The following is a 26,263-nucleotide window of genomic DNA, read 5'->3' on the forward strand; positions in this document are numbered from 1 at the left end:
TATAGGAGCGTGACCAATTGTTTGGAGCAGTTGCTCACGACAACTAAATGACCGTATGCGTGGAATGTTATATGAGCGCTGCACCGCATAACTATATGATTGAATGTATAGAATTACTATAAGAGCGAGTGCATTGAACCACTATATGACCATATGTGTAGAATATATTATAGGGACATGGCACGGAACAACTATATATTTGTAAGCATAGAATGATTTATGGGAACGTGTGTACAGAACAACTACATGATTGTAGGATGAACTATAGAAGCGTGTGCACAGATCAACTAAATGATTGTATGCGTAGAATAAATTCTAGACACGTGTGCACTGAACCGCTATAAAATTGTGGACTACATTATAGGCGTATGTGCATGGAAACATCTACATGACTATAAGCGTAGAATAATTTATAGGAACTTGTACATTGAACAACTATATGACTGTATGCGTGAAAAAACTTATGGGAACGTGTGCATGGAACAACTATATAACCATTATGCTACAAGCGTGTGTACCGTATAAACGGCACAAGCATATGTACAGTATGAATGCTATAACCGCGTGTACAGCATAAATGCTCCGACCGTGTATACCATATAAATGCTACGACAGTGTGTACAGTACAAAGGCTACGCCCGTGTGTACAGTATGAATGCTACGACAGAGTGTGCAGTACAAAGGCTACGACCGTGTGTACAATTTAAATACTACGACCGTGTGTACCGTACAAAGGCTACGACCGTGTGTACAGTATGAATGCCACGACCGTGAGTACAGTACAAAGGTTACGACCGTGTGTCCAGTATAATGCTATGAACGTACAAATGCTACGACTGTGTGTACAGTCTGAATGCTACGACCGTGTGTACAGTACAAAGGCTACGACCGTGTGTACAGTCTGAATGCTACGACCGTGTGTACAGTACAAAGGCTACGACCGGGTGTACCGCACGGCAGCTGCGATTGTGTGCACAGCAAAATCCACTGTGATTTAAGATTAACTAATTATTGAATACCAATTGGTAATATTGCTTGGTATATGCCCACTTGGTGGTGCTCCCCGCAAATTGAAACAGAATTGAAGCACTATGTGAGAAAAAATAGTGGTAGGGGAGGTGCTAAATAAAACTTAACATTTATTTATGTCTCCATAAAATTCTTCAATAAAATCACCTGGTAGTGATGAGTTATTAGATCAACTGGGTACAGTGCCACCAATGCGACACTGATTTATAGAAAGACACTGTTAATAACACAAGACATCTCCTAATTCATCAGGAGAAAGGAACCCCTGTTGTAAACTCTCTACTCTAGAGAGTTTACAACAGGGGTTCCTTTCTCCTGATGAATTAGGAGATGTCTTGTGTTATTAACAGTGTCTTTCTATAAATCAGTGTCACATTGGTGGCACTGTACCCAGTTCATCTAATAACTCATCACAACCAGGTGATTTTATTGAAGAATTTTATGGAGAGATAAATAAATGTTAAGTTTTATTTAGTACCTCCCCTACCACTATTTTTTCTCACATAGTGCTTCAATTCCGATTTAAGATTAACCTAACCTACCTGCATGACCAAAAGCGAATACTGCTTAATTTTTTTAAATTTGTATTTTATTTTTTGTTTTTACTACCGAGGGGAACCAAATGTGAATACCCTGAATTACCGTAGAAACATCCCATGTTAACCTTGTGAAGACACGGTAACGGGCTACGAGGGTGTGAAATATATGACCAAACACACTCCTGCCCTGACATGGACATGCGACAGGGGCCTGAACGAGTCCTGCCCCTGGAGTGTGCTAACGTCCCGGTGTCAACCTTTCAGACGTGCTGTAAGCAAGCCGGATGCATACCATTGCTGCCCAGGACCTCAGACCCTCACCCCCAAACAGAATTCCACTTATCCCACAGTTTGCCCTAGTACCAACTGAGCCGCTATTCTTGCGGTGCCGTGACACATGCGCCCTTGAGGTCTCAGTAGCCACGTGGGATGGCCACTGTGGAGTGAGCTTACAACATGCAACATCGAAAATAACACCCAGGGCTGGGCTGAACAGAGGTTTCCCCAAGCTCCGGCTTACCTCCAGAGCTAGTGAACCTGCTAACCTCCATGAGCCCCAGCCACCTACCCTACACCGCTCCTTGCCGGTCAGCTGATCAGTGTCACGTGAAGAACCTGCGGCGTCTACACACAGTGCTGCATCGCTGCGGCCTCGTGCCGCACCTGTGTAGTGGCCCCGCGTATCCACGTCACTACTAAACGAGCCCCCCAAAAAGTATAATGATCAGGGCTGGACTGACTGAGGCCCCCTGAAGTTGCGGCTTACCTCCGCAACGAGGAGGACGCTGCCGCATGCCTCAGCCAGTCCCAGCCACTTACCCACACCACCTCCGAGTGAACTTCCGGTCAGCTGACCCGACAGTCAGCTGATCATGGATGACGTTCTTATACTTATAGTGATAACCCCGCCCCCTCTAACAAATACAGGCAAACAAGTTAGCCTTCTCACATATTTTTTTTTTTTAAAGGGGTTATCCAGGAAAAAACTTTTATATATATATATATATATATATATATATATATATATATATATATATATATATATATCAACTGGCTCCAGAAAGCTAAACAGATTTGTAAATTGTTTATATTAAAAAAATCTTAATCCTTTCAGTACTTATGAGCTGCTGAAGTTGAGTTGTTCTTTTCTGTTTAAGTGCCCTCTGATGACACGTGTCTCAGGAGCTGTCCAGAGTAGAAGCAAATTCCCATAGCAAACATATTCTGCTCTGTGCAGTTACTGAGACAAGCAGATATGTCAGCAGAGAGTACTGTTTCCAGATAGATAAGAACAACTCAACTTCAGTAGCTGATAATATTTTCCTGAAATACCCCTTTAACACTTATATATTTATATGCCATTACCAATGCTGAAAAAAGACATTTGTTACCTACTCTTAAACTATACACCATGTTACTGATGTCATGTTCCTGATCTTGCTATCTGCTCATGACTAAGATGGAAACCTTGGAATGACGCCAAGATGAGACGTTAGAAGAAAAAACATATGAGGAAGATACAGATTGTATAAAAGGACAAGGATCTGGAATTTTCCAGTATGAGATTGAGAGGGCCGCATAAATGAACTTTGGTCAAGAAAGAAATTAAATACTAAATATGCTAATATATACAGAGATAAAGCTCAACTACCCAATCAAAATGTGACATGATGATTTTGATGTCATAACTAAACCTCCCTTTTTTGTCAGATGTAACACAATGTACTTCCGTGTAATTAAACAGAAACTCTTTAAGAACTCTCTGGGAACATTTTCTGAGTTTCCTGCTGAGGAAAGAGTTTTAATACCAACATTCTGTCTGGTGTGAATCCCTTGTGCCAGCCCTCAGCAATGTGCAGCAGCAGTCACTCACATTTTAAAGGGGTGTTCCAGGCAAAAACTTTTTTATATATATCAATTGGCTCCAGAAAGTTAAACAGATTTGTAAATTACTTCTATTAAAAAATCTTAATCCTTCCAATAGTTATTAGCTTCTGAAGTTTTCTGTCTAACTGCTCAATGATGATGTCACATCCCGGGAGCTGTACATGATGGGAGAATATCCCCATAGGAGTTGGACAGCTCCCCGGACGTGAGTCATCGGAAAGCAGTTAGACAGAAAACAGCAACTCAACTTCAGAAGCTAATAACTATTGGAAGGATTAAGATTTTTTAATAGAAGTAATTTACAAATCTGTTTAACTTTCCGGAGGCAGTTGATATATAAAAAAAAGTTTTGGCCTGGAATACCCATTTAATGCCTCACCTCGAGCCATCCTTGACAGTCTGACATAGTCTTACATTTCTGCGTATTTTCCTTTGATGCAACATTTTTGAGACTTTCCAATAAAAATCTCAGTTGATACATTCCTGACCACTGCATTTCATCCTCTATTGTAGACCACTATACTATTTCTGAAGAGAAGGGCTCTAAAGCAAAAGTGGCATAAAAGTTTAAACTAAACTGAGACTGAGACTTTCTGAGAGACAAATATAGACCATCTAAACTGGTCTAAACAGTTTGATAAATGTCGCCCACTGTGTAAGTTGGTTGGATTTGTAAAAGAAACATCCACATAAGTGCCAGAACTCAAAGGTTCCCAGTAGAGATGAGCGAACTGAACCTTTGCTAAAAGTTTGATTCGGCCTTAACTCATACTTAAAGGGGTATGCCACCGGAATTTTTTTTTTTTAAATCAACTGGTGCCAGAAAGTTAAACAGACTTGTAAATGATTGCTATTAAAAAAATCTTAATCCTTCCAGTACTTATCAGCTGCTGTTATGATCCACAGGAAGTTCTTTTCTTTTTGAATTTCCTTTCTATCCTACCACAGTGCTCTCTGCTGACACATCTGTCCATTTAAGGAACTGTCTAGAGTAGGAGCAAATCCTCATAGAAAACCTATTCTGCTCTGGACAGTTCCTAAAACGGACAGAGGTGTCAGCAGAGAGCACTGTGTTCAGACAAAAAGGAAATTAAAAAAATAAAAGAACTTCCTGTTGATCATAACAGAAGCTAATAAGTACTGTGAGAATTGAGATATTTTAATAGAAGTAATTTACCAATCTGTTTAACTTTCTGGTCCCTGTTGATTAAAAAAAAAATTCCAGTGGAATACCCCTTCAAGGCAGTTCAGTTTGGCATGGAAACACAGAAAGAGAATGTGTCAGCAGATAAGAACCATTTGTACCATCTAGTCTGCCTAATATCCTGAATACCATAAGTAGTTCCTGGCCCTATCTTATATGAAGGATAGTCATGTTCTGCCATTGCAAAATCTGTTTTATTCGAAAGTTAAGTTTAATGTGTGTTTTTTTTTTTTTTATATCTATTCTGAAAAAGCTTTAAACTTCTGGGGAAATTTTTTACATGTTGTAAAAAGTCATTGCTTCTTAGCTTACAATACACAAAACCTTTTTGCTTCTCAAAACAAAGGGCAAATTTTTGTACCACTTGGAAAAATCCATTGCTTCTTTTAATACCTCTAAATGACATTGGGGGAGATTTTTCAAAACCAGTGCAGAGGAAAAGTTGACCAGTTCCCCATAGCAACCAATCAGTTCACTTCTTTCATTTTTGAAAAGGCCTCTGAAAAATAAAATAAACAATCTGATAGTTTGCTAAATATACATCCTGGTGGCCTGCTCTTAAATGTACCAGAACGTACATTTACATCCTAAGAGGCATTCTGACTATGAAGCGAATGAAGGAGCTGCACTGGCTTCATAGATGGCTGCTGATACCAGCTGGGACCTTGCCGCTAATGGCAGACCACCTGCAGCGCAATCATAGGGGGCCCAATGAGTGAAAATGGTGTCTGTAGTTCTTCTCACCTGCTCTGTGCAGCTCCAGGGATCTTCCTGTATAGTCTGCCCACAAAGGCAGACTATACAAGTAGATTGCTGATATCACTGATCAGTGTTATGCCTATGCATAGCACTAAATAGTAATAACAATCATAAGATTGCTCTACATAGTCCTCTATGGGGACTTAAAAAAAATTAAAATATGTAAAAAAAGTAGTATTTTCAAAGTCCCTCCCTTAATAAAAATGTTACTAAAAAAAAAATATATGAAAAAATAAATAAATATAAATGTCTGATACCATCATGTGCGTAAATGTCTAATCTATTAAAATATAATAAGTTATTGATTCTGTACTGTGAGTGGTGTAAAAGTTAAAAATAAATAAAAGCAATGTCCAAATAGATGCCCACCTAACAAGTTTAAATGAGTACTCCGGGATGGGAAAATTGCCCGTCATACAGCCAGCAGTAAAACAATATAGAGGTAAATACCTTCTGTCGCTCCCCCAGTGTCTCCGTAACCCGCTCCGGCCTCCACACATACTGAGTGCAGTATGACTCACCGACCACCGGCAACCAGGAAGAGGATCACGGCAGAGGCTGGAGTGGGTAACCGGAGGCACCGGGGGAGCGACGGCAGGTATGTACCTCTTTATTTTTTTACTGCCAGCAGTATGACAGGCAATTTTCTCATCCCAGAGTACTCCTTTAAGCAAGGCTCTTAGACAGTTTTAGGCTATGTTCACATGCCAGAATTTCCTTGCAAGATTCCACATCAACAGAGTCTCAATGATTTCAATTGCTGTGCACATAGCAGAATTTCAGCGCTTGAAACATCTGTGGCGGAAATTTAAATTGTGGTGTGTCTGCAGAATGAATGGACATGTCCATTCTTTCTGCAAACTCTGCACAGAATGCATTGCCATCTATGAGATGGTGTATTCCTGAGTGTGCATTCCTGAGTGTGCATTCCTATGCACTGAGATTTTCTATGCGTACATTCTGACATGTGAACATAGCCTTTACACACATTTTGGCTATTGGTGAAGCACAGGTTAAAACAAAACAAGTTTAATCAGAACCAGAACTTTTTGCCAGAGTTTGGAGAACTGGCAGAACCAAACTTTTGAAACATGTGCTCATCTCTTGTGACCAGCAGAACATTGCCCAGAGTATCACCCATGTACAATGCAAACATAATTTGTGAGACCAGTCCACCTTGGCCCACTGCTCCAAAATTGAGTTGGATGTTCATGTGCCCATTATATACACATTTGGCAGTGGACAGGGGTCATCATAGATACTCTGGTCTGCAGCAATGAAGATAGATAAACAGCAGGATGCATTGTACTTTGTATTTTGACACCTTTTTGTCATTAACTTAGCAATTTGCACAATAGTAGCCCTTTTGTGCAATCAAATGAGATGGACTAGCATTTGCTCTCTACATGCATCAATGAGCCCTGAGTGCCTTTGACCCTGTTGCCAGTTCTGCCGATGTCCTCTTTTGAACCATGTTTGGCAAGTACTAACCACTGCTTTCTGGGAATACCTCACAAGACCTGCCATTTTGGAAATGCTATGAACTAATTATCTACACATCACAATAAGAGATAAGAGAAAATCCCCCCATTTTTTTTGTAGTACGCCCTGTTTGGCTAAGTGATTGTTAATAGTACATTTATAACTGGTTAAAGTATTTTTTAAATATTTTATTTAAACAGACACATATTGCTTATTGGTATTTGGGGGGAAAAATTTCAATTCTACAAAAACACATAATTAGAGTTTAAAATTATTTTTCATGTTTCTTTAAAAAATATTGTTATTAGATTGATGTGAGACAATATGTAAAAACATTTGTCATGATTGTTCTAAAAAATGACTGAAAAGAACACCTGCATGTATAATCTAGCTGCATTATTACTTATTCATCACAATGCCAGATAGCTAAGAGTTTCATTGACTCTCACTGCTTGAAAGTACAAACAGCTGTTAAACAAAAGCTAAGCCTCATTTCAATTATGTCACTTGTAAACTGTTCATTTTTAATCGAAATGAAAAAAATAAAAGCATTTATTCTAATAGAGGTCTACATTTTATGAGTTCTTGAAATGGGATCAATTGTGATGCGGATGGCTAAAAAAAATGTGATTCACATTTGCATTTGTCAGAAAACTAAATTTAAGTTTCAGTTGTACATTATATGTTTTTTATTCACAATGAAATTCATAATTATTTGTGCTTTTACTCAGGATTTTTCTTTTTTTACAATACTGTAATAGCCAACTGATTTTTACATTCACTATAAAGTAAAACAAGTTTGGCTTACGCTGACAAAATGTTGTAATATACGTACCTGGCCCTGTTTCAGCTCTTCCTCCGATCTTCACTTGGCACAACCAGCATGCCACAGCCCAGCCTATCAGAAGTTAGGAGACCTAGACCAACCAGCAGCAGCACCGATGCTTACAACTCCCGGTGGCAGGATAGTTAAAGTGGCATTGGTGTCATCAAATTGTAATTGCGGTTATTTGTTTCACCAGGGTTCCTACTGTTTATTTTTGACCTGCCTGTACATGTCCTAACCATTGCCTGTTTCTTGATGATCCTCCTTGTCTGCTCATTTTTCACCATGCTGCTCTCTTGGCATGATGCTTGCCTGTACTGATATTGCTTTTGATTCCGATTTTGTACTATGCTGTCCTCTTAGCTGTGCAGTACTCATCTTTTTCCTTCATGCACACAAAAGGTGTCAGCAGGCTTTGATGGACTTGTGGTAGCTGTAGCCAGCGGAAAAAATGCATAGGTGAACTAGTGGTAGCTGTAGCCAGCGGACAGCAGGCAGTAGTAAACTAGTGATAGCTATAGTCAGGCCCTCGCCATGCCTAAGCTTGAGCTGTGGGCATGCCTTACTTTCTGTTTGCATAGTTGCAACATAATTGATGTTTCAAAAAAGGGAAGAAGAAATAGTTTTTGTAAACATTAAATCATTTAGAAAAATGATAACATGTTTCCCTTGTTGGGAGTTGCAACAGTTTTTTTGTGACTAGCAAGTGAAGAAGACACAATTACTTTTTTCAAGCTTTCTAAAAATTCTCCCTTTTGGGTGTTGCAACATAATTAATGTCCCAAAAATAGTATAGAAGAAATAGCTTTTGTATGAAAAGCCACCCAGAAAGTTATCCTTATTTTTGAGGTCACGGGATGTGTATATGTAAGCCTGGCTGGTAGTAGCAACAACAAGGGTAGTGAACTGGTAATAGTGATTAGTAACAAGGTGACAGCAGGCAGTGATGGTGGACTAGTGGTAGTTGTAGTTTCCAGTGGACAGCATGGGTGGTGGACAACAGGCTGTGATAGTCTAGTGGTGGTTGTAGACAGGCCTTGTGACTCTATGTGCTTACATTAAGTTGTAATTTCTAAACTCAGACCCTGGCTATGCCTTAGTTTCTTTTTTTCAGTTATGGCACTGTGCCTGGTTTTCTGCATCTGGTGAGATAGAAAAGAACCTCCAAATGACTGTGCATCTCCTCAGGTAGGCTTTTTTATCAAGCCAACACAGGCAGCTGCAGCATCACCATCACCTGCTTCTGAGCTGATCATAATAGCAGGCCTACATCTGGTACATTTGGCAAATGTTCTGGCCCTACCTCGGCTCTTCCTGCTCCCCCTTAGTATATTCACCATGATTTCTCACAATACCATCATCACACCTTCCACTGCAGCATCACCATCACCTGCTTCTGAGCAGATCATACCAGCAGGCCTACCTCTGGTACATTTGACAGATGTTCTGGCCCTACCTTGGCTCCCCCTTATCCATATCCACCACATGCACCATGATGCCTTACAATATCACCACCACACCTACCACCACCAGTCCCACCTGTGCTATGCTTGGCCACTGCTTCCACCCCAACCACCTCTGTAACACACTCCAAAGGCTGACAGTCTTCCCACAACTCCTCCCTGTGGATATCCTTCTGCTTAGCACTAGTGGGGGAAGCAGATACAGAGATAATGAAACAGACCGTCTAGTATTGTCACTTGCACCATGACATGAGATGACAGAGAATGGGCCAACCAGTCCACAATGGCCATATTATATTCTGAAACAACACAACCCCTGAACAGGGATAACTTTTACATGCTACTGTACTGGGCCTGGGCAAATGGGTAGTACCCACAATACCAACAACATGCTTACTGGCAGAGGACATGACAGGTGTGCTCTCAGACTTTCTTTTTTTTATTCAAACAGAATTGGAGGTTACTTTCATTTTTTGGGGTGATTTCTCACTCACCAACTAGTCAAGTAGTGGAGGAACAGATAGTCAACTTTCACTCTGAATGCAAAAAAAGCATATTACTGTTAAACCCAGTGGTAAATGCTATGATTTTTTTTTTAAAGAGTATCTGTCAACAAACTAAACATTTAATATATTGTTCCTTGTGTAATTATAAGACACTAATAATATTATTAATACTAATTATAATTACTTGCTGTTAAAATTCTCAACCTTTACATATTTTTAATGTGATTGAAAAAATAGGCACTAGGTTGCTCTGTTCTGTTCCGTACGCAAGTCAAACAGTAAGTTTGGTCTCCTCCCGGCCTGTCAGGAGACCAAACTCAGGAAATATGTGTGGGGCATGGCGTAACACAGCTCTCGCAGGCTTCAGTGAAGTTGCGCCTGTGGGAGAACACCCATTTTCTCCTGACGGGAGCTCACACAATGTGAGCAAGGGGAAAGGTATGAGAAAGAATGAGTTTTTAAAGTCTGAAAAAGGGCAGGAGGAGTAGTTAGGGAAAATAATCTGAGTTAGTTTAGAAAATATGATTCGATGACAGGTACTCTTTAAACCCAGAATATATAGGTAATTTGGCGTGAACGGCCTATTTAATTTTTTACTCTCTGTGTCTAAATTGTGTATCTATGTTAAAGGGTGATTTTTTTATTGGACTGTGCTACAGGGGAGGCAAAGCTAAAGTTGTTCATAATGTAGTGTCTGTGCCTGTGTTTGATGACTGGTCTCGCAATTCTTATGTGAGCTTTAACCCGGATGTTTATTATTAGCAGCATACAAAATGAGTGTTGTCTCAGGCCTTTCCCAGGTTGCAGTGCAGCCAGAGACAATGCATCACTAGTCAGGTGTTGAAAGGGAACATATCTGTGCTTCAATGGGTGGAGCGACTGCTGGACAGGTGGAAGATAATTCTCCACAAGGCTGCAGGGAATTGTAGTTTCAAGCAAAGAATGCATGGAAGGGAGCCTAACTGTGCTGCAATGGGTGGGGTGGTTGATGTTTGGGACTAAGGTAAGTCAACTCCCAACTTGAGACAAGGGATCCTGTGACTATAGTTGGAGAGAGGGCACAGAAACAGGAAATAGCCAATTCACGCAAACAAGCCAGCAGCGAGATGGGGGACACAGGACATGGCCATTTACCACCAACACAAGCACAGATACTTGGTAAGTATGTTTATTACTTTCTGACAAGTAATCAATAAAGTCAACTTATGTTGTATAATCCCTTTAACCTCTGAAGCCAGGACCCTGGGCTAATAGCGTGGGGCACCAATTGGTGTGCCACACGCTATTAACCCTTTAGACGCGGCGTTCAAAGTTGATCGCCACGTCTAAAATGAAAGTAAAAGCTTCCCGGCAGCTCAGTTGGGCTGATCGGGACCATCACGGTGAAATCGCAATGTCTCAATCAGCTAGAACACGAGCGGAGGTCCCCTCACTTACCTCCGTCACGTCTGATCGGCGATTGATTGCTCCAAGCCTGAAATCCAAGCTTGAGAAATCAACTACCGATTACACTGATCTTTGCCATGTTAATGCATGGCAGTGATCTGTGTATGAGATCGGTATGTGCAGTGAAATAGCCACCGGAGGGGGGGGGGGGGCTTTTCCCCTAAAAAAAACTGTGTAAATAAAAATAAATATATGAGGTATCACCGCGTGCGGAAATGTCCAGACTATAAAAATATATTGTTAATTAAACTGAACGGTCAATGGCGTACGTGCAAACAAAATCCAAAATAGCGTATTTTTGGTCACTTTTTATATCATGAAAAAAGAAATAAAAAGTGATCAAAAAGTCTGATCAATATAAACATGATACCAATAAAAACTTCAGATCACGGCACAAAAAATTAGCCCTCATACTGGCCTGTACGCAGAAAAATAAAAAAGTTATAGAGGTCAGAAGATTACAATTTTAAACGTATACATTTTCCTGCATGTAGTTATGATTTTTTTTTAAGTAATACAAAATCAAACCTATACAAATTACTTTTATTTTTCTGCTTTGCCGTGGATATTTTGCTAACATGACTAATGTCACTACAAAGTAGAATTGGTGGCGCAAAAATAAGCTATAATATGGAATTTTAGGTGCAAAATTTAAAGCATTATGATTTTTAGAAAGTGATGAGGAAAAAATGAAAATGCAAAAATGGAAAAACCCTGCGTCCTTAACCCCTTAAGGACTCAGGGTTTTTCCGTTTTTGCACTTTCGTTTTTTCCTCCTTACCTTTTAAAAATCATAACCCTTTCAATTTTCCACCTAAAAATCCATATTATGGCTTATTTTTTGTGTCGCCAATTCTACTTTGCAGTGTCATTAGTCATTTTACCCAAAAATGCATGGCGAAACGGAAAAAAAATCATTGTGCGACAAAATCGAAGAAAAAACGCCATTTTGTAACTTTTGGGGGCTTCCGTTTCTACGCAGTGCATATTTCGGTAAAAATGACACCTTATCATTATTCTGTAGGTCCATATGGTTAAAATGATACCCTACTTATATAGGTTTGATTTTGTCGCACTTCTGGAAAAAATCATAACTACATGCAGGAAAATGTATACGTTTAAAAATGTCATCTTCTGACCCCTATAACTTTTTTATTTTTCCACGTACAGGGCGGTTTGAGGACTCATTTTTTGCGCCATGATCTGAAGTTTTTATTGGTATGATTTTTGTTTTGATCGGACTTTTTGATCACTTTTTATAAATTTTTTAATGGTATAAAAAGTGACCAAAAATGCGCTTTTTTGACTTTGGAATTTTTTTGCGCGTACGCCATTGACCGTACGGTTTAATTAATGATATATTTTTATAGTTCGGACATTTATCCAAGCGGCGATACCGCATATGTTTATTTATTTATTTTTTTACACTGTTTTATTTTTTTTATGGGAAAAGGGGGGTGATTCAAACTTTTAAATGACCTTTATTAACACTTTTTTTTTTACATTTTTTGCAGTGTTATAGGTCCCATAGGGACCTATAACAATGCACACACTGATCTTTTACACAGATCACAGGCATGTATTAACACGCCTGTGATCAGTGTTATTGGCGCTTGACTGCTCCTGCCTGGATCTCAGGCACGGAGCAGTCATTCGCTGATCGGACACCGAGGAGGCAGGTAAGGGCCCTCCCGGTGTCTTGTCAGCTGTTCGGGACGCCGCGATTTCACCGCGGCGGTCCCGAACAGCCCGACTGAGCAGCCGGGTCACTTTCACTTTCACTTTAGAAGCGGCTTCTAAAGGGTTAATACCGCACATCGCCGCGATCGGCGATGTGTGGTATTAGCCGCGGGTCCCGGCCGTTGATGAGCGCCGGGACCGAAGCGATATGATGCGGGATACTCCCGTGGAAAACTTTTTTTTTTTTTTTAAATCAACTGGTGCCAGAAAGCTAAACAGATTTGTAAATGATTTCTATAAAAAAATCTTAAACCTTCCAGCACTAGGGGCTATATACTACAGAGGAAATGCTTTACTTTTTAGATTTCTCTGATGTCATGACCAAAGTGATCTCTGCTGACATCTCTGTCCATTTTAGGAACTGTTCAGAGCAGAAGAAAATTCCCATAGCAAACATATGCTGCTCTTGACAGTTCTGAAAATGGACAGCAGAAGTCAGCAGAGAGCACTGTGGTCATGACATCAGAGAAATCTAAAAAGTAAAGGATTTCCTTTGTAGTATATAGCCCCTAAAAAGTACTGGAAGGATTAAGATTTTGTTTGTGTGAGCTGCCGGGTACCACTTCCAGGCCCCCTCAAACCCCTACCCGCCTTGACTGCTTGATGTGCCAAGCTCAGTACTGGAATACAAGTAATGATTTTCAATGAATTAAGACAAGGAGGGGTAGGGGATGGAATAGTCTCAGTACAGCTTTCTTGAGACTTGAGCCCTTACCATGATCGAAAGCTGACAGATTCCTTTCAAATAAAGACAGGCTCACGGAACTTTCGCAAAATGTTTAGTTTTGGTCTAACTATTTAATCGTGAATCAGCAATAAACTAAGCCCCTAAACCCTTTTATAACACTACTTAAGAGCTTTAAAGCCCCATATAACACCGGTGGGAATATATTCAACTCATTTTAAACTGAACAACTTAACAAAACTCCTTTTTTTTGGAGTTCCTTGTTTTGGAGTTCTTGAGTCGGACACGTGAAGAAAATGCAATGACTTTTTTCAAGCGTTCTAAAAATGATCCCTTTTGTAGTCCCAAAATATTGAAGAAAAAGCTGTTTAAAAAGCTGAAAAAATTATCCCTTTCTTTGGGATCATGGGTTGTGTATAAGTAGGACTGGATGGAAGTAGCAGCAGCAGCTAGGGTGATGGCAGACTGGTGGGTCTTGTAGTTTCCAGCATACAGCAGGAGGTGGCAGACTGGTTATACCTGTAGTAGCCAGCTGACAGCAACAGTTTAGAAAAGTTTTTTTTTTTTTTTTTTTTACTTTTAAAAAACAAGGTTTTAAAAAAAATTCCAGGCTGATCTGAGAGTGGCAGCAACAAGGGTGATGGCAGACTAGTGGGACTGTTAGCTTGCATACAGAAGGAGGAGGCAGACTGATAAGATTTGTAGTAGCAGCAGCAAGGGTGTTGGCTGACTAGATGGAATAGTAGTAACCACAGAACAGCAGGAGGAAGCGGACTGGTAAGAGTTGTATTAACCAGTGGACAGCAGGAAGTTTAGTCCCTTCATGACCAAGCCAATTTATGGCTCATGTTTTTTTTTTTCTTTCTCACATTCTAAGACCCATAACTTTTTATTTTTCCACTGACAAAGTTGTATTAGGGCTTTTTTTGTGAGACAAGTTGTACTGTTCATTGGCACACTATATTTTATCATATAAAGTATTACAGAGCCAGAATATATATATATATATATATATATATATATATATATATATATATATATATATATATATATAACTCAAATTAGAAAAATCTGGAGTTATTGTGTGGCAATACATTTTTCGCAATATGATTAATCTGACATGCTAACTTTATTCTATGGGTCATTACAATTCCAGTGATATCAAACTGGGATAATAATTGAAAACCTAATAAAAAAAGAAAAAAAATGTTTGTTCAATGCCATGTTCTGACCCCTATAACTTTTGTATTTTTCCGCCTACAGAGCTGTGTTAGGGTTTATTTTTTGCGTCATGAACTGTGATTTTTAAAAGTACAACCTTCGCATATATATGACTTTTAAATCACTTTTCATCACTTTTTTGGGGATGGGATGTGACCAAAAATCTGTAATTTTGGCATTTGGAATTTCTTTGTGTTCATGCCTTTAACGTTATGAATTAATAGCAATGCCAAGAAAGCATGCCAATACTAAATAAGTTTATTATTATTATTATTATTATTATTATTATTATTATTTTTATTTAGAGCATTCCCCCCCCCCCCCCAGAAACCTATCATAAGCCATCAGGAAATGGATTACATAGATCAATGTAATGCTATTGCACTGGGAATGGGGTGCGATGGGACCACTAGACAAAAGGGATTAACAAGCTTTTAGTGATTAAATGCCATGATCGCTATTGGTTATGACATTTAACCATTTAGATGATATTGGAGCCAGCTTTGATGTCCGTCATTACCTGCAGATTTCAGCTGCTGATAGCAGCGGGTATTTGCCGGTTATGATTAGTGTTGAGCGGCATAGGTCATATTCGAATTCGCGAATATTCGCGAATATATGGACGAATATTCGTCATATATTCGCAAATATTCGCATATTCGTAATATTCTCGTTTTATTTTCGTATATGCGAAAATTTTGCATATGCGAAAATTTACATATATAAATTAGCATAAACAAAAATTCGTATATGCGAAAATTTGCATATGCTAATTTTAGCATATGCGAAAATTCGCACACCAGTCTCACACAGTAGTATTAGAGCCTTCTTTACACCACACAAGCTGGAAGCAGAGAGGGGTGATCACTGTGATGTGTACTGTGGAAAAAAAAAAAAAAAAAAAAAAGAATATTCGTAATTACGAATATATAGCGCTATATTCGCGAATATTCGCGAATTCGTGAATATGCGATATTCGCGAATAAAATTCGTATTGCGAATATTCGCGAGCAACACTAGTTATGATACAGGCCTGCATCATATTCCTCTGAACCGACCCATGATGTACCGGGTTTCCATACTTTCTCTTCATTTCATGGGATTTCCGTTGCTTTTTGATGCCTGAATAGTGAAAACTTGACATACAGTACACATGGCAGATTGATTAAAAGCCAATGGGATCCATCAGGATTTGTTGAAACCTGTTCTAATTTGTATGCAATACAGCAGTCATGGCTTTGTTAAGAACAGAAGTCATGGTGTAAATGTAAACAGGGCCTTATCATTGCTGTTTTGAATGCCTCAAGTCTTTTTAAATTCCTGTAGAAACATGCTATTATATATTTTACCTGTCAACTAAAATTCCCCACAGGAACATTGTACTTGTCTGGTATTTTATATTGGCACAATATACACTGCTAAACTAAACAATGAGTATCCAAAGCTTTTCTGTGTAATGTTTCGAGGACATAGGTATAAAGACTAGACTGGGATGCTTAGGGCTCTGTCTGTACTTTAAACCTCTGGGTTGCTGTACACAAAGTACAGTAGTGAGTGTGTGGTGGTGCATACAGCGTATGCCATACTAGTTGGAACTGTACAGGAGTCCCTGCTCCGATACTTTAAGCTATACATTAAGCTACCTGTCAACCTGCCTACTTGGGGGGTGGGGGTGGATATTGATCTATCTAAGGATGTATTTAACTATTAGGTGGGGGGTACTTAATAAGGGAACTAACTACTGTAGGACATAAAGTTACAACTTAACCTTTAATAAAATCATTAAAAGTATAAACATTACAAACAAATAAATATCCACATGAAAATACAAATCAGAACATACCACTACAGATGGTACATCAAATTTTTACTTGCAGATATGGAGGGACAGGAAAACAGTGCTCAATATTCACTCCCCCCCCCCCTTCTTTTCCTCCAGCCCTGCCCCTTGGGGAGCCCACTTTCTTTTCAGAGGGTGCTCCACGAGGTTGGGGGCACCTTTCCTTATTTTTACTTCAGGATAAAACTAAAAGTTCCCCATGACCACCTCCTCCGGGAGAGAATTCCACAGTCTAACTGTTCTTACAGTAAAGAACCTCCGTCTGTGCTGGTGTAGATACTTTCTTTCCTATAAACGTAGAGGATGCCCCCTTGTTATATATACAGTCCTGGGTATGAATAGATCATGGGAAAGATGGGATGGGAAAGATCTCTGTATTGTCCCTTGATATATTTATACATAGTTATTAGGTCTCCCCAAAGCCTTCTTTTTTCTAAACTAAATAACCCTAATTCTGATAATCTTTCTGGGTACTGTAGTCCTCCCATTCCCTGTATTACTCTGGTTACCCGTCTTTGAGCTCTCTCCAGCTCCACTATATCTTTCTTGTACACTGGTGCCCAGTACTGTACACAGTATTCTGTGTGTGGTCTAACTAGTGTTTTGTACAGTGGTAGAATAATTTCCTTGTCGTGGGCATCTATACCGCTATTGATGCATTGCATGATTTTATTTGCCTTGGCAGCAGCTTCCTGACACTGGACACTACAGCTAAATTTACTATTAACTAAGACCCCTAAGTCCTTTTCCACGTCAGTCATCCTCAAGTTTTCTCCCATTTAATACATAATCCCAGCCCGGATTTTTCCTCCCCATGTGCATTACCTTACATTTATCAGTGTTGAACCTCATCTGCCACTTCCCAGCCCAAATCTCCAACCTATCCAGATCAATTTGTAACAGTGCACTGTCCTCTATTGTGTTTACCACTTTGCAGAGTTTAGTATCATTTGCAAAGATTGCTACTTTACTATTGAATCCCTCTACAAGGTCATTAATGAATATATTAAATAGGACAGGACCCAAGACTGACCCCTGTGGTACCCCACTAGTAACAGTGACCCAATCAGAATAAGTACCATTAATAACCACCCTCTGTTTCCTATCACTGAGCCAGTTGCTCACCCACTTACACACATTCTCCCTCAGCCCAATCTTTCTCATTTTATGCACCAACCGTTTATGTGGCACCGTATCAAAGGCTTTAGAAAAATCCAGATATATGACATCCAGCAATTCCCCCTGGTCCAGTCTGGAGCTCACCTCCTCATAAAAGCTGATCAAGTTAGTTTGACAGGACCAATCCCTCATAAAGCTATGATGATATGGAGTCATACATTTATTTTTATCAAGATATTCCAAAATAGCATCTCTTAGAAAACCCTCAAACTATTTACATACAACAGAGGTTAAACTAACAGGTCTATAATTCCCTGGGTCACCTTTTGTCCCCTTTTTAAATATTGGCACCCCATTTGCCATGCGCCAGACCTGGGGAATAGTTCCAGTTACTATAGAGTCCCTGAATATAAAAAATAGGGGTTTGTCTATTACATTACTTAATTCCTTTATAACATCTGGACCTGGCGATTTGTCTATTTTGATTTTTTGTAGGCGGCACTGTACTTCTTCCTGGGTTAGACAGGTGACCTGTACTTGGGAGTTTATCTTATCTCACTTTATTTCACCTGGCATTTCATTTTCCTCTGTGAATAAAGTGGAGAAGAATTTGCTTAATATATTTGCTTTTTCCTGATCCCCGTTTATAATTTCTTCTTTATCGTTTTTTAAAGGACCTACACTTTCATTTTTGACCTTTTTGCTATTTATATAGTGAAAGAACATTTTGGGGTTGGTTTCACTCTCTTTGGCAATGAGTCTTTCTGTCTCTATTTTCACAGCTTTTATCTGTTTTTTACATATTTTACATTTTTCTCTATAGCTTTTTAATGCTTCCTCACTGCTGTCCTCTTTTAGTAGTTTAAATGCTTTATTTTGCCATTTATTGCCCCCTTAATGGTTTTATTCATCCATATTGGTTTTCTTTTATTTCTGACCCTTTTATTCCCATAAGGTATATATATCTTACAGTGAAAGTTTAAGATACCGTATTTATCGGCGTATAACACACACTTTTTAGGCTAAATTTTTTTGCCTAAAGTCTATGTGCGTGTTATACGCCGATACACCCCCAGGAAAGGCAGGGGGAGAGAAGGGCCGGCAGCAGGGCTCTAGACCCCAGGAAAGGCAGGGGGAGAGAAGCTGGCAGCGATGGCCTCTCTCCCCCTGCCTTTCCTGGGGGTATATCGGGGTATACACACGCACACGCGCACCCTCATTTTACCATGGATATTTGGGTAAAAAACTTTTTTTACCCAAATATCCTTGGTAAAATGAGGGTGCGTGTTATAGCCCGGTGCGTGGTATACCCCGATAAATACGGTATTTTTAAAAGTCTTCCATTTAGTGTCAGTATTCTTGTTTTTGAGGACATTATCCCATTTTATATTGTTAAAGGGTTCTCTGAGTTGGTCAAACTTATCTTGCTAAAGTTCATTGTTTTTGTGGCCCCTCGAGAGATTCCCTTATTGAAGAACAGTTATAATGTATTATATTATGATTTATGATCACTATTTCCTTGGTGTCCTTCTACTTACACATTAGTTACTCTTTCAGGTCTGTTGGTTAATATTAAGTCTAGTAGGGTGCCGCCTCTGGTTGGGCTCTGCACCATTTGGGACAGATAATTGTCTTTAGCTAAAGTCAGAAACCTGTTTCCTTTATGAAATTCACAGGACTCAGTCTCCCAGTTTATATCAGGATAATTGAAGTCCCCCATTATTATCACCTCATTCTGATTTGCTGCCATGTTTATTTGCCTCATTAATTGATCTTTTGCCTCTTCCATTATGTTTGGTTGCTTATAGCAAACCCCTATCAGAATTTTTTTTATTTTTATCTCCATATATTTCTACCCATATTGACTCCACATTATCGTTTCCCTCCCATATATCCTCCCACAGTGCGGCCTTCAGACTGGACTTTACATAAAGACAGACTTCTCCTCCTTTCCGTTTTGTCCGATCCTTCCTGAATAGACTGTAACACTGTATGTTGACCGCCCAGTCACAGCTATCATCCAACCAAGTCTCTGTTATACCCACTATGTCATAATTCTCCTCAGACATCAACCACTCCAGTTCATCTGTTTTATTTGTCAGACTTCTGGCATTAGTCAACATGCAATTCAATGGTTTATGTTTTTCCTTCCTTTGAAGCCTATCCCTATTAACTATTCTAACCCCTCCCTTCGCTCCACCCCCTGGTACATTAATTAGTCCTCCCTCTCTATCTACACTATCTTTCCCCTCTATGTTGTAGGTTCCCTCCCCCCAGTCCCTAGTTTAAAAACTCCTTCTAGCCATCTTCTCCCCAAGCACAGCTGCATCCTCCCAATTGAGGTGCAGCCCATCCCTACAGTAGAGCAGAATATAATAAAGCTTACTGACCTGGCCGCCAGAATGGAATAATACTCAGGTGAGGTATCCATATAATAGTGCTCCAGGGCAACACTCAAATACCATGGTGATGTTAAGAGGCTGAAAATGGACCAAAGAAAATCTAGTTAGATCTTTGCCATTGTAAAAGCACTAACAAGGAGTGCTATGTAGGAGTGTACTAACCTAATGCCAGACTGGTAGATTGAGTGATGGGTTGATGTCCACATAGATGATCACATTATCCAGCATGCAAACAGCAGTGCATGAGTGCTTTACAGTAACACAGGGACTTGTGATGGCTAATCACCTGATGCAATAACAGTAAGAGTATAAAGTGTGTCATGTAAGAGTGCAAACATTCTGACAACCAAAGAAACCAAATATTTGAATAAAGAACAAATTGAGCAACTATGAGTAGGGTATGATGGTCAAAATCTGACTTAATAGTCCATTGCTGTTAGACTAATATAAAGCAGGGCATCATGTACACAGACAAAATGGCTGGCATAATATCCTTAAAAACATAAATACTAGGGACATATTGAAAAGATAAATATATAAAAATAGCTAGCACCTTGACAGACACTAGTCCGACCATACTCAGATATAATGAAATATTGTTGGGATAGAAAGTCCCAACACTGAAAAATAAGATACGGTATATGGAAATTATATAAGATACTAAATATTGATGGACCATGAGGAGAAATTAGAAAGTAAGGAGGACAAAAAGGAAAAAATAGATAAATTCACATAGATGACGAAAAAGATAGATGGATAAGATCAAATAAAGGATACAAAAGACAAGGTGTCATTAAGGCCCAGAGGAGTTACAGTTTGTAAATTTTTATACTAATAATTGTCAGTATATCTTTTGAAAGTTTTAGACACTTTTATAAAGTCACATGCCTTGCACATACCACACCTGAACTTACCGGTGATGTTGTGGTCCAACCAGGTTGATTTTTGGAGGAGGGAATTGACTGTGTACTAGTAGATCTTTTAGGTTCTTGGCTCTTCTATAGGTAATGATAGCCCTGTTTTTCATGAGTTGGCCTACTAGTGGATCTGATTTAATGATAGGCCAATATTGATTGATTATCTGACATAATTCCTCTGCAGCAGCATCAAATGTGGCAATTATCCATGGTGGAGTAGTATTGGTCAGATTACGATCCCTGGGATGTAAAAGTTGAACTCTGTCTTTTTTTTTGAGCACTTTGGTAGGCCTTTCTTAGGATTTTGTCCGGGTAGCCTCTTTCTTTGAATCTGGTTCTCCTCTCTTCAGCTTCCCCCTTGAATGCGTGGTCCGAGGAGAAGTTCCTTCAGATCCGATAGTATTGACCGTTAAAGATATCTCCTCTTGGTGGTATTGGGTGATGGCTTTCCCACCTTAGTGGGTTATTACCTGCAGATGGTTTTCTAAAAACGCTAGTATCGATGCCTCCATGATTATTTCGTTCAAGATTGACATCAAGAAAATTTAGAGTATTTTTGTATATTTCATGGGTAAATCTAATACCAACACTATTATTATTAACCATATTCACATAGATATTACAATAGCAGGTACATAGCAGGGAAGTGGTAAGATGGAACAGGAGCGGGTGGATTCAGCCGGTGGGCGACGGTCCATTATCGCGCTCTTGCGCTTCGCCAGGCCCCCTGGGCTTGATGTAGCGCAAGAGCATGATAGCAGATCGGCTGAATCCATCTCACCACCTCCCTGCTATGTACCTGCTATTGTAATCACGAATAAAGAATCTTCTGCACGCTAAATTGGTGTCAGAGGTGAGTGCTCCGAAATTGTTCCTTTCTCTATGTGGATTTGGTTTTGAAGGCTCTGCTGTATTCGAGAAGCACCATAATGAGGCACATATATATATAAAGCTGCTAGCCACCTGTTTGCCAACAGGAGAGCACTCTGTAATTGAACACTATCGTGACAGTGCCAGGTCAAATACCTTGTATGAGACAGCAACTATTATTGTTAAGTTTTACTAGAAATTATTCAAATAATTGGGATGAACCGGACCATATGATGGCAAAGTCGTCAATATTTCTGCCCCAAAATACTATATGGTCTTGAAATTGGGGGTGGTGGTCCCCAAAGACAACTGTCTCCTCCCACCAGCCCAGGAGGAGATTGGCATACGTGGGGGCCACTGGGGACCCCATTGCCGTGCCCCTGAGCTGGTGGTCGATCCTGTTATTGAAGACACAAAAATTTTGTGATAGAATGAACAAGAGTAAAGACATGATAAATTCATTATGAGGGAATAAGTGGACACTACTACTTTTTAGAGAGAAGCCCACTGCTGCCAAACCTGCTGAATGCAGAATCGAGCTATATAAGGCCTCAACGTCGATGGAACACAACCAGTAGTGATCCTCAAGTGTTATGTCCTCAAGTTTCAACAGTATATCTGTCGTGCACCGAATATATGATGGTAGACCAAGGATGAATGGACGCAGAAGTTGGTCTAGATAAATACTAGCATTTTGAGTGAGGTTGTCTACCCCGGACACAATGGGTCAACATGTTAAAGGGGACAAGCCCTTGTGGACCTTCGGTAGTCCATAGAATGTGGCAAGGCCGGGATGAGAAGGTAACAAAAAGCCAAACTCATTATTATCAATAAGGTTAGATAATTTAGCCTGTGTTAGAATATTTTTAAGTTCTTTATGATATCTGATCGTATGATTGGAGTCCAAGATGTGATACGTAGTAGAGTCATTAAGAATCTGAAGACACATCTTTACATGGTCCTCATAGTTCAATATTACTAGGTTATCCCCTTTATCTGAGGGCATAATGACAATACTATTGTCATATTTCAAGGAATCAAGAGAATGAGCTTCCTAGTAGGAAATATTGTGATGGGGAACATGAAAATCTGAAAGAAGACATTCAATGTCAAGGTAAACTACATCTTTAAATGTATCGATACAGTCACGCTCGCCCACCGGTGGGTATTTAGTGTTTTTAGGTTTACACTGAGTGAAGGGCCCCGCTCTTGGTGAATTCTGAAAACATTTTGAACCCATAAATTTGTACAAATGCATTATTTCCCAGTTTTACCCTACAAATGTTTTTTCTAGTTTCACAATACAATACATATTTCTATTTTTCTATCTATAGAACTTGTTCCACAAAAATAAGCACTCTTTAGATGGAAAAATTAAAAATATTATAGATCTTGGAGAATGAGAAGGAAAAGAATTTAAAGCTAGATATTGAAATTTGTCAGATTGGGAAGGGGTTAGGTTTCAAACATCTGTGGTGTCTCTGTGGTGTCCCAATACTGGACCTGGTCCCGTACCTTAGTCGTGGGTCCCCATAGTTCCTCCATGCTGATAGGGCTCTCTTGGTGGGTTAAACCCTAGTCGCCTCCTATTGTCATTAAAACTGTATATATTTAATATATTTTATTATAGTGTAATTAATGTACAGGACCTTAGGTCATGTGATATTTAATAATTTTGTCATGCTGAGGTTAAGGACATGGGTCATGTGATAGGTCATGTGATGTACCATAATGCTTTGTACTAGGACTGACAGGTTTGGGGAACCAATAAGCTTTGATCCTGCCCCTTCTGTATATAAGGGCGCTGTATCCAATAATCTCTCTCTTGTATCCTGGATTTGAAAGAAAGCAGATCTGTTATCGCAGCTGAAAGACAACTTAGGACTGAAGCCTACCAATTCAGCACCTTTCTAAACCGTGAGTATAATTCAACTCCATCCTGCTAATCCTACGTGACTGCTGGACCTAAAACATACCCCTAAATCCAGTAGAACAGCGTATAGAAAGGAATCAAAGTTTATTTCCTACAAAGTCCCAGCCAACCTGTGAGGAGCCTGAATCCTGGTCCTCTTGTAAAGACTGTTGTTAATTGCATCCTGCATAAAATCAGCAATAAAGTTATTTGAAGTTTATTACAATTCCAGCTGTGGACAATCCTTTATTCCTCCCTATCGCTCTTGGGACGGGTGGCAGTAGGATGCATATACAGAGGAACCTGCACCCTGGCGTCACAACAATCAAGAGTTAATCATATACCCAGCCACAGTACAATGCAACACCCCTGTTCAACCCTACACCCCCCAAGCTACCACAAATCTTTATGTGTAAATATGTTAAACTCCAGATCTTACTGCTGATCAATATATTTAATATTTATTCTAGATAGTGGATTCTTTTAGAATATTAGTTTTCCACGTCATTTACATTTTGATATAATGAATCTAACTCTTCATATGATTTTAGTTTAAACATATTTGCATGTTTAAACAGAAGCAAAATAGCACAGTTACAAGTCTATGTGGAAATACATTTTGATATATTCTGCTATATTTATAACATAAATTACATAAATTATATAGTGCTGTCTATGAATATTTATGCATTTACAATAACATTTATTTCTATGACCTTATTCAAATAAGCTGCAAAGGTAGAAAAATTACCACAGAAAAATGCATTATATCAAAAGTTTTCTTTTCTGGAATACAAATGACCATTTAAATGAGACAATTTAACACAATTGTCAAAAGAAATACTTTACAAACATTCAGAAAAACCATATTATGTTAAATATAGTTATGATCACTTTTTCACCTTAACAATGTTGAAAAATGCCAACATGGCATACATCATTATATATCTTTTTGTTATATTATCCACTGACATTTAGACGTACATTTGTATCACACGTGCCACCGAACTCCAGAAATCTTGAAATTTCCTTTTGTTTATAAAATGGTTATCTGCATAAAGCAAAGTATGTGACAGCATTAAAATAAAATTAATTCTGTATGTTAAGCTGTTGAAAATATAAAAAGCAGTACGAAACACGACTTGCATGCACAATAGTTTAATATGGACTTTTCTAAACACTTGGTAAATACTTGAAAGGTTGCTTTCTTTTTTTTTGTAAATCTATTTTTATCAAAAAGTTTTTAAATTAAATAAAAAAAAACTGTCATGTCAGGCTCACAGGCTCAAAGTAAGTACTAATGTTATAATATGAAAATAAGCAATATTTGCTTTAAAGTAATGCTTACAATAGAATACATAAAATGGCATGAAAACAGCGGAAACTATGAATAATTATTGCTAAAAGAACTGAACCAAGAAATACAGATTGCTTTAACCCCTTAACGATGCAGGACGTATATTTACGCCCCATGTTGGCTCCCGATATGTGAAGCATGCTCAGGGGCTGAGCGCGCTTCATACACGGTAAGTCCCAGTTGCTAACAGCAACTAGGGCCCGCGGCTAATACTGGACGTCAGGCTGATGTCTGGTATTAACCCGTTAGACCCCGCAATCAAAGTTGATTGCGCCATCTAAAACAGGAGAAAAATGTTGCCGGTTAGCTCAGTGGGCTGTTCGGGACCACCACGGTGAAATTGCGGTGTCCCAAACAGCTGAGAGGACAGTGGGAGGCATTTTACCTTGCCATCTGCTGACCGATCATTGCTCTGCTGCTCCATGCCTAAGATCCAGGCTGGAGCAGCAGAGCACCGATAACACTGATCAATGCTATGCTATGACATGGCATTGAACAGTCTATGCAATCAAAGGATTGCATGTAATAGTCCCCTATGGGGGCTGAAAAAAAGTGTAAAAAAAGTCAAAAGAAAAGTTAATAAATGTGATTTAACCCCTTCAGTAATAAAAAATTTAATCACCCCCATTTTCCCATAAAAAAAAAAATATGTGAATAAAAATAAATATATGTGGCCTATATGTCCAAACTATAAAAATGTAATGTTCAATAAACCTCACGGTCAATGGTGTACAAAGTCCAAAATTGCGTATTTTTGGTCACATAGTATACCGTAAAAAAAGTATAAAAAATCTGTCTCATCAAAACAAAAATAGTACCTATAAAAACTTCAGATAATGGTGCAAAAATTAGTCCTCATACATCCCTGTATATGGAAAAAAAATAAAAAATTATAGGGGTCAGAAGAAGCCAATTTTGCTGCATGTAGTTATAATTATTTTTTAAGTAGTAAAATAATATAAAACCTATATAAATTTGGTATCCTTGTAACCGTATTGATCTATAGAACAAATTTTTACTGAAAAGTGCACTGCGTAGAATCAGATGCAACAACATTTA

The sequence above is a fragment of the Hyla sarda genome, chromosome 2, assembly GCF_029499605.1.
Source record: "Hyla sarda isolate aHylSar1 chromosome 2, aHylSar1.hap1, whole genome shotgun sequence".
In the NCBI taxonomy this organism is placed as follows: domain Eukaryota; kingdom Metazoa; phylum Chordata; class Amphibia; order Anura; family Hylidae; genus Hyla; species Hyla sarda.